The following is a 10132-nucleotide window of genomic DNA, read 5'->3' as shown; positions in this document are numbered from 1 at the left end:
CTCTCTCTCTCTCTCTCTCTCTCTCTCTCTCTCTCTCTCTCTCTGTGAGAGGATGCTCTGAGCATCTGAGAAAAGGATGCTAGGGAATTTCCTTGCACAATGAGCAATGAGTCATCAGCTCCAAACGTCAATGCATGCTACAGAAGCAAGGGCCCAACCTGCTTCTCAAGTGGTTTTTATGCAATGTCATGTGCCAGTCAAGCCCATAGACTGGTATACCTGTAAATGAAGGTGGCTGCTCAGGACCCCTGGCCAGCAACAGTCAGGCTGTCCTAGCTTGCACATGACTCAAGGTCCTGATGATCAGGGTAGATGTTTGTGGGTTTTGCACTTACTTTATACTTTGCAACACAAATTCACTTACCTCCTCTTTTGCTCCCATAACCCTCACTTGACCTCCATTTTCACCAAATGAATGTAGCTTTGATCTGTTTGAATTGTTCAACCCAGGCAAAGTCCTGTTCCAGGGCTTGCCATACAGGCCTACTGATGATCTGGTCCCTTCCTTCTAATCCAGCCTCACTGTTGGTTTGCCCCCAACATGTGCCAAGCATGCTGGGACCACCTGGACATGCCTGCTCTCCCTGTCTGTGTTATATATGTTGTTCTTACTATTGAGAATGACCCCCTGTCTTGGTCTGCATGAGAGACTCCATCAGCACCTACTGCCCCTGGAGTCTTGGAGAATGTACAGGGAGTACTTGCTTCTCTGTTGCTGCCTGGCATGTAGGACCCTCCCCTCCTAGAGCGTTGGCCATACTGTCATTGTTATTCATCATTCACTTGTCTGGTTCTCCCAGTGGGTTCCAAACAGCTGGGGCATGGGGCTTTCTTTCATTCTGCCCTCTTCCCTTGGGGCCTAGCACAGAGCTGGGATGCAGTATTGAATCTCTGTTTCAAATAAAACATTGAGCAGGACTCCCAGGGAGGTTGTTGCAGAGTTGTGACCTGGCTGCAGGTGGCTTGTGCCAAGCCTGGGGCCCTCTGGGCTGGGCTGCTTTGGCAGCTGTATCACTAGCTGGGGAAGACTACAAGCCAAACCATTCCAGCCCTACTCAGCCTGAGCCCTACGGCCTCACATGTCTGCTAGCTCCTTTGGGAAGAAGACAGATGCCTAAAAGTTTAACTGCAAAAATATTTATGCGGAGATTCGTCACATGTTGACATCTACATTTTCATATATAAATTATACATTAAACTCATTTGAGTTTCTGGTGCAGAAGATTCTTTTCTGGATAATTAAATTTGTGATTTAAAAAGAATGGAAAAGAGGAGGAACTTGCTGGGGAATGTGCGCACCCCAGGCCAAGATCCCATGCAGATTTCAGCTGTGAGCTTCAGTCCTGCCCCTAGGAACCTCCTGGGTCTGGCTCAGGCAGCAGGGGGTCTCAGGAGAAGGGCTGGTTCTGCCCCAGGAGCACAAGAGCTTTTTGCTAGAGGGTAGTGAGTGCACAAAGCCTGCTTCCTGTCCTGGGATCATGACCGAGGGTCATAAAGACCCCTCATGTCTGAGATTTAAGCGTACCATGTGCCCACTGTGTCCCAAAGCTTCCATGTCTCTGGGTGTGAGCGGGGGGAGTGGAGAGAAAGAGCCCCGTGACCCCATTTCATTTCAGCTGAGTTTCACAAAAGGGGTGCAGTATAGCCAAGGTCACCCATTTGTTGAGCAATGTAGTCAGGACGCACATTTCATGACTCTGACTCACAGTCTCGTGACTGAAGTTTTTCCATTCATTTCCTTCTGCTCTTGGAACTTTCAATAAATGAACGTTGTGTACACTCATTCACGTGTCTATCCATTCACACATTCATTCACTTTTCTACCTTTCCTGAGGTCTAACATTGGTGGACTGCATGGAATTTTAGTCTTTGGGAATTGGAATTGGAGTAACAGTTGACTGGGGTACCAGGAGCCAAGTGTTGTACAGGGCAGCTGTGGGTAGGAGCATGAGGGGACAGGCCTTATCCAGTGTCTCTTCTTTTCCCTCCCTGCATAAGCACCCACCTTCCCATCCCCCCTTTTGCTAATTTGTCCTGAAGGGCATATCTACAGTGTCCCTGTTGAGGCCTGTGCTGGCCTCTTTGGGTCCCTGAGTAAGACTTTGTTTGGTCTTGGCCAGCCTTAAATGGTACTGTGGCTCCTTCTGCCTGTTGTCCCATCCTGCCTGTGCTCTAAGGCCCCTCTCCCTTTTCTGGGTGCATTTCCCAGCTTATGATAGGCCTGAGCTCATCTATGACCTCAGGTAACACTGACAGCACTTACAAGCAGGGCAGGTCAAGATGTGCCCTGGCAGCTCTCAAATTGTGCCTGATGAGGCTGCGAGCAAACCCAGAGGACATGGATCATTCTAGTTCACAGAGCCTCAGGGCTTTTATGGACTCTAGGGCACACGTTTGGGACCCACAGAAATAAAACCGAGCAATAGCTCAGAGCTCTCCTGTGAAAGGGGACAAAGATGTGGGGGTCAAGGCTGGGCACACATTGCTCCCCTTCCTTTTTGGGGGAGGGGGTCTTTTTGAGACAGCGTCTCCCTGTAGCCCCAGCTGGCCTGGAACTGTCTATGATGTAGACCAGATTGGCCTTGAACTTGCAGAGATCCACCTGCCTCTGCCTTCCGATTGCCGGCACTAAAGGTGTGCACCACCATGCCCAGCTCTTTGTTCACTTTCTACTTTGGAGCTAACCCCTGACAGAAGATAGGAACCCCTCAGTTGGAAGTTTGCTCATCTACTGCATGTTGACTGTTTTATGCTTCTGACCATTTGTTGTCCAATGGGAAGTTGTGTTATACTGAGACTCTGGGGAAGTGTGTTAAAACTATGGTCCCGCGCGATTTCCGTCAAGTTACTCCAACATTCCTAGGACCGGTGGAGACTCCCTTCCTCTTAGGGCCCCCTGGCAATATAAGAACTCACATCTCAAGTTCAGAATCATGAACTACAGAATCTTTCGGGGGCGGTCTGGACTTGTTCACTCCCAGTCTCTAAATGTAGACTGGAAATGTAATAGTATGACACATGAAGGCTCTCTGTGTACATGCATTTCTGCACAGCTCCTGTTCAGGTCCTCCAGGCCTCTCCCCTCCTCTAGCATTTGCAGTCATTTTCTGTCCTTTTACACTGTTTTTAAAAAGCGCCAACCAAAATGTATACTGTTATCTATGAGACATGAAATCAAAAAAGGTTAAATAAATGAATTTTTCTTGTTGAGGGTCCTACTTTAGAGAGCTGTCTCTCAGGAACACTGTACTTCAGGGACACTGTACCTGTACAATAAACTGCTTCCTAATTAGCCTTTGGGGTCCTGTTCTCTAGTCTATCTCTGCAGCAGAAATACAGAACTGAGTTTACATGTTCACACTGTTGTTGTGACACAGCAAAGTTCTCTGCCTGGACCTGTCAGGTCTGCCACTAGGGACAGTTTCTGCTGGTGTTAAATTGGTTCCCTCAAGTCCCAGTTCAGGTATCTGGATGTCTTTTGCCTGGGATCCAGGGAGCTTTCCCTCTCTTCAGCCCTCCTCCTCTCTCCACTCTTTTCCTCCTCCCCTTCTTCCTTCCTCTGACTTCCTCCTCTTTTTAATGTATGTTTTTGATTGTTTATTGTCCCTCTTCTCCATTGGCCTAAAAACACCATGGATGTCTCTAGCATTGTTAAAATTACCATCCCTGCATTTAAAATGACCTAGAAGTGGGGTTGAGACTTGTGTAGGCACGGGCAACTAAGACCCTTGTGTGCATGGTGTATATGGGGGCTTGACTGAAGAAGAATGCCTTGAATGATGTTTTTAATGCAAAGCTGTGTGCTGCACGGTGAGTCCCACCCTAGACCTTGTAAATCTTTAGTGAAAGTATAAAGAACCCACCGTATACTTGTGCTTTGGCGTTTGATTATAAAAGCCAAAATGAGACTAAAATACACAAATAATAACTGTCATTATTTTCACTTGTATTTGTAACACATTTCTTGGTTTAGGATTTTAACTTAAATTTTAGCCTGACCAATATTGCCTTTTTTCTTTTTAATATTTTAGCATGTACCTTTTTTTTTTTTTTTTTAAGACATCGTCTCCCTGTAGTCCCAGTTAGCCCTATGTAGACCAGGCTGGCTGTAATCTCACACAGATCCACCAGCTTCTGCCTCCCAAGCACTGGGATTAAAGACATTCAACACTAAGTCTGGCTATAGCATTACTATATTTTTAAAAATATTTTATTTATTGCTTTTTATTTTTATTTTATGTGTATGCGTGTATTGCCTGCATGTAGGTAAGTACACCTGTATCATGCAAAGAGGCAGTCAGATCCCCTGGAACTGGAGTTTTGGACAGCTGTTAGCTGCCATGTGGGTGCTGGGATTCAAACCTGGGTCCTCTGCAAGAACAGCCAGTGTTCTTAACCACTGAGCCATCTCTCCAGCCCCAGCATTACTATTTTAAAACTGTTTCTAAACTCGACATGGTGGTACATACCTGTAATCCTGCATGTGGAAGGCTAAGGCAGGAAGATGAGGAGTTCAAGAAACATGCTCAGACTTATTTCCTTTGTTTTGCTTAAGAATAAAATATCTACTAAACATGAGAAACACACATTTTTACATTCTCCATAATTTTGTGGATATAATCAATGATGTTAGATCAAATTTCAAATTGATTTTCTGTATATTACGTAAATTTTCAAGATTTAAAAACTAATCACATATGCATACACAGGATTTAGAATCACCTAGGAGGCTGATACACTGAGGTTTTATCAAGGTGGGAAGACCCACCCTCAATGTGGGCAGCACCACGCCCTGGCTGAGGTCCTGTATTAAATAAACAAGTAGGCTTGTGGAGCACCAGCATTCACCTCTGCACTGTGACCAGCTGCCTCACAACTTGCCTTCCCAACCTTGTTGGACTGCACCCTCAAACCCTGAGCCAAAGCAAGCCCTTCCTTCCTTAAGTTGTTTTTGTTGCAGCAATGTGAAAAGTCACTATTATGCTAGTAAACCACCAGAATACAAATTAAAACACTAAGATCAGCAAGTGTTGAAGCTTTGCAGTAGGACTGCTAATAAGGACTCAGGGAGAGAGATACTTTTAGTCAGGACTGACTGGTGCGACACAAAGAGAGACATAGTGTTTGTGCCTTCCCAAGTGCTTCTAAGTGGGAGTTGGGCTGCACAGTGTATTGCAGCTTCCCATTACTGTAACAAATACCTGAGCTAATCAACCTTAAAAAAAGGTTTACTGGACATGGTGGCACATGCCTTTAATCCTAGTACTTGGGAGGCAGAGGTAGAGGCAGATGGATCTCTGTGAGTTTGAGCATAGCCTGGTCTACATAGTAAGTTCCAAACCATCCAGAGCTACGTAGTGAGACCTTGTCTCAAAAAAAGGTTCTTTCTTTTTGACTGATGGTTGTCTTAGTCATGTCTTTGACATGGAGGTCTTAGTCTGTGGATGGCTGAACCTGTTGCTTATGGTAGTGCAAAGCTGCTCACCTCATGGCTGTTGGAAAACAAAAAAGGAGGAAGGGCTAGGATCCTAATATCTCTACAAGGGCATTCCACCAATGACTAGAAGACTCTAGGAGGTGCTTCCTGTGGTGGTTTGAATGAGGGGTCCTCCCCCATAGGCTCAAGTTTTTGAATACTTGGTCTGTAGGTGGTGCTGTTTTGGGAACGTCTAGGAGGTGCTGCCTTGCTGGAGGAAACAGATCACTGGGGGGTGGGATTTGAGAGTTCAGAGGCCTGTCCCACTTCCAGTTTCTCTCTCTGCTTCCTGTGCCTGTTAAAAGTGAGTGCCCAGCTTTCTGCTTTGGCACCTCCTGCAGTGCCTGCCTGACATGATGAACTCTTCTCCTTCTGGAACCATAAGCCCAGTACATCTTTCTCTATAAGCTGCCTTGGTCATGGTGTTTTACCACAGCAACAGAAAAGTAACTAAAACACAACTCTTAAAAGTTCCCAGCACCTCCCAATAGCATCAAAGTAGGGACTAAGCCTTTAACACAGAATCCATTGGGGGGGGCATTCTAGATACAAACCACAGCAATGATGATGGTATAGGGACTGTCCAAGGTCAAATCGCTTAAAAATTTCTATAGACTGGTTACTTTATTTAACAAATGTTTGCTAGCCAGGCATGATGGTGGTACATATTGCCCCAGCACCAGGGGAATGAGGCAGGAGGATCATGAATCTGAGGGCACCCTGGGCAGCATAGCAAGAGACTTTCTAAAATGAACAAACCAAAAAAACCCCCACAAAACCCCCCAAAATAACAACCACAAAGGAAATTAAAAAAAAACAACAACAAAACTTCTCACCATTTTGAAGGCTGGGAGTTTTAAGTTCATGGTGCCAGCATGTTCCCAGGAGGGGCTTCTTCCAGGCTGTAGATGGCTAAGTTCTCTCAATAGCCTCTCATGCAGGAAAAACAGCAAGCTAATCCTTACCTTCTTTCTACCAAGACAAAATACCCAGACAAAAGCAACTTAAGGGAGAAAGGCTTTCTTTCAGCTGACAGTTTAAGGCACAGACCATCATTGTGGGGAAATCAAGACAGCAGCTGATCACATTGCATTCACAGTGAAGATGTAGAGGACAGTCAATGCACACATGCATGCATGTACTCAGCTCACGTTTTCTTTTTCCTATGTCCAGAACCCAACCCCAGGGATGGGTGCTGTTCATTTTTAGGCTAGGTTTTCCCACATCAATTAATGTAGTCGAGACAATCCCTCACATACTCAGAGGCTTGCCTCTCAAGTGAGCCTATATTCTGTAAAGCTGAAAATTAATACTAACTGTTAGAGGCACTAATCCTACATAGGAAGGTTCTAATCACTCCAAAAAGATCTACCTCCTAATAGCCTCACACTGAGATTAGTGTTTCACTGTATGAGGTTTGGGAAGTCTGTTGACAAGGGATCTTAGAGTAAAGACCTGTGTCTAGGATCCACGGCTGGTCTGATAGGAAACAGTGAACTAACAGGGAACTTGAGTTTCCATGTAGTTTTCTCTCCTCCTGTTCTTCATACTCTCCTGCCCTCTCTCCCTGACTCCCTGAAGAACCCCAGATACACAAAGGATCAAGTTTTGTTCAACTGGGCATGGAGGCTGACAGCTCTCCTGACTGGTACGGAGCCCCAGTGGGAGATACTGGGCTGAGCTGCCCAGGTTTAATTTCCCTTTGCTTCTCTAAGAGACTCTTGTGCCTGTCACTTCCTACATCCCTCTCCAGCCTGGAGGTCAGCAGCTGGTTATCTCTCTGTAATCTGACCCCAGGTCTGCTCTAGCTCACAGCTGCAGGGCTGATGCAACAGCTTGGAGATGTCTGCAGTTGCTCCACTGTCTCCCAGAGTAGCTAGCTTTTACTGCTCTCTAGGTTTTTCTCACCTAAGAATTAGCAAGACTTCTTAGGGCTTTCCCATCTGGAAAGAGACTTTTACATTAGACTTCGAGCTCTAAATTCTTTGGGTTAATTTATATCAATTGCCCCCTCATCATTTCTACATTACCTTAAACCTCAGGGACCCTTTATTTTCATCCATTTCATGGCTTTGCTTATTTTATGGTCACCAAGGTTGAGGTCTCACATTCAGATTCTGTGAGATGCTAAATATTTAGGGTATCTAGACCCTAAATATATACAATCCCTCTCCTTTGACTGGTAAGCTGTTTATGCTTCAGACATTATCCTAGTGGGGAAAACTGGGCTAGTAAGGACCAGCTCAAAGATTAGGGTCCTGAGCTCCTCACTGGCACATTGACTATGCTGTACTGAAGGGATTCCAGCCAGGGAGTTGGGATTGGAGTGCTGTGAATTTCTCCATAATAACTGTAGCAAATTCCGAGATACTCTCCTTCCACCAGAGATGTGGTCTTGGGTTGGAGTCTGGGTGGAGAGGGAGGACATTATATCATCATAAAGTAAGAGAGTATTGGGTTGACTGCTTAGCGTGGACCATGCTGACACTGTAAGGTCTGTAAGGAATCTAATATAAAATGACCTGGTGCTATTGAAATTATGTTCATACCATCTTGGGACTTTCTGTCCTTCACGCCGGAGGAGTTCAAATGATGGTCAGTGCCTGGTTTGATTTTGACTCTGCATGCTCACTAATGGTGGCTGTTTCTATATAGTAATCTGGCCTTGGCAAGATTCTCAAGTATCTGTGTAAAATAGAGCTAATAGAACATATGCCTTGGCTTTGTAGGGAAGATGATGTAATGGTTCGGATGAAAGCTGATCTGCTGTAAGTTACTGACAACTTGAGTAAGATCCTCTTGATGGAAGGAGAGAACTGACTCCTGAAAGCTGACCTCCACATGTATGCTATGGTATTCAGGCCAAACACATATACACCCAGATACAAATAATAAATAATAATAAATAATAAATAAAAATAAATAAATTAAAAATTTACCATCACCATATGCAGTTAATTCCCCCTAGATGTAGTAAGTACTTAGTATGTGCAGTGTGCATCTACTCAGAGACATGCTAAAGGTTTGCTCGCCAGACTCATAAAATCAGGCTTCGTGTGGCCAGGCATATTGGTGAGGGCATGTTAGAGAAGTTTCTTTCAAGTAATGTATGAGAATCTAAACACAGCAAGTATGATCGATCCGGAACCAGAGCGCCGCCTATAGGCAGAGCTGTTTTTTCCTGGACTTGGCCATGCTTCTCTCTGCACACTTGGTCTTCCGGACCAACTCCTGATGCTGTTCATTTGCAAATAGAGCCTCTCCCATACTATCCAAGGCTGAATCCATGCAGTGTTAAATGACTTCTGTTCTTTATATGCTTTAGTTTAGATTCCATCCTCCAGAGTCTGGTCCTGCTCTGGTCTACATCTGTGAGAAGAGAGAGCCATGCATGGAGAAAGTAGGGCTTCTTTCTTTCTGAGTGCTGGTTGTAAAATGCAGAGCTAGACTGGAATTCATATGTACTGATGTGGTGGTTTGAATGAGGGTATCCCCCATGGGTATCCCCCATGAACATTTGGTCCCCAGTTGGTGATGCTGTTTGGGGTAGGTCATGGAACCTTAGGAGGTGTGGCCATGCTGGAGGAAGCACGTCACTGGGGTGGACTCTCTGCTTCCTGTATCTGCTTGAAGATGTGGGCTCTCAGCTTTGTGCCTGGCCACCTCTGCCAACCTTCCCCGCACCTCCATGATGGATTCTTTACTGTAACTCAGTAGTGAACACTCTAATGTCAGAAGACAAAGCAGGCTTAAGGGTCAGCAGACTTGGTGCCATTTAAGTGTAAGGAGAACCAAAAAGAAAAGAAATCTTTCAGCACCATTCCCAGAGACACTGACCCTGCAGCTGGGTTATGAGGGAAAGTGAGGAAAATCAGTTGTGGTGTCAGCTTGGGTTTCCCAGCATTTTCAAGTAGAAAGTACTTTCTATTCAGAACAGAATCTGAACACACATATTGTATTAATTTTCTCATTCCTTAACAGCTTGAATGTGGGCAGAGAGGTGCTGTGGGGTAGAAGTCAGTTTTTTTTTTTTTTTTTTTTTTTGCATATGAGTATTATTATTTCAGTATTATTTGTTGAAAACAAATCATTTCTCAGTTTCATTATCTTGGCACTGCTATTGGAAACAATTGGCCAAATAAGCACATGTGGCTCTATTTCTAGACTTGCTATGCCGTTTCACCAATGTGTCTATCTACGTTTACATAAGCTTCAGATTGCTTGTAGCTTTCTAGGAAATCTTTGAACTCTTGCCTTGTCCTAAATCTCAAAACAAAACTGGGTAGGTCATTCGTCTTTGTTTTTTCTCAAGATTTATTTAGTCTATTCTAGGCCTTTTTTATGCCATTTAAATTTTAGAATCAGCTTTTTTTTTTTTTTTGAGACAGGGTCTCCCTGTACCCCAGCTGCTGTCCTGGAACTCACTATGTAGACCAGGCTGGCCTTGAACTCACAGACATCTGCCTGCCTCTGCCTCCTAAGAGGAATCAGCTTTTTTATAGTCAAATTTTCTAAAATACTTGCTGGGAATTTAAGGTTGCATTGAATCAATGAGCCATTTTGAGATGAGTTAACAACAGTATTGAGTTTCCCAAACTCAGAAACTCAGCACTGTGTTGTAATTTAGGGAGTGCTTTATTTAATTTTATTTATTAT

The 10132-nt window shown here is 44.6% G+C and overlaps 1 protein-coding gene across 2 annotated transcripts in view; it reads left to right on the top strand.

Moving 5' to 3' along the window:
• Sh2d4b (SH2 domain containing 4B) overlaps window positions 1-10132 on the top strand; it is an 88376-nt gene that overhangs the window by 820 nt on the left and 77424 nt on the right. The gene's annotated exons all lie outside the window — the stretch shown is intronic.

Source organism: Nannospalax galili, unplaced genomic scaffold, assembly GCF_000622305.1.
Source record: "Nannospalax galili isolate Female #2095 unplaced genomic scaffold, S.galili_v1.0 scaffold83, whole genome shotgun sequence".
NCBI classification, from domain to species: domain Eukaryota; kingdom Metazoa; phylum Chordata; class Mammalia; order Rodentia; family Spalacidae; genus Nannospalax; species Nannospalax galili.
Note: the sequence above shows the minus strand (reverse complement) of the source record. Positions and strands in the feature narration are given on the sequence as shown.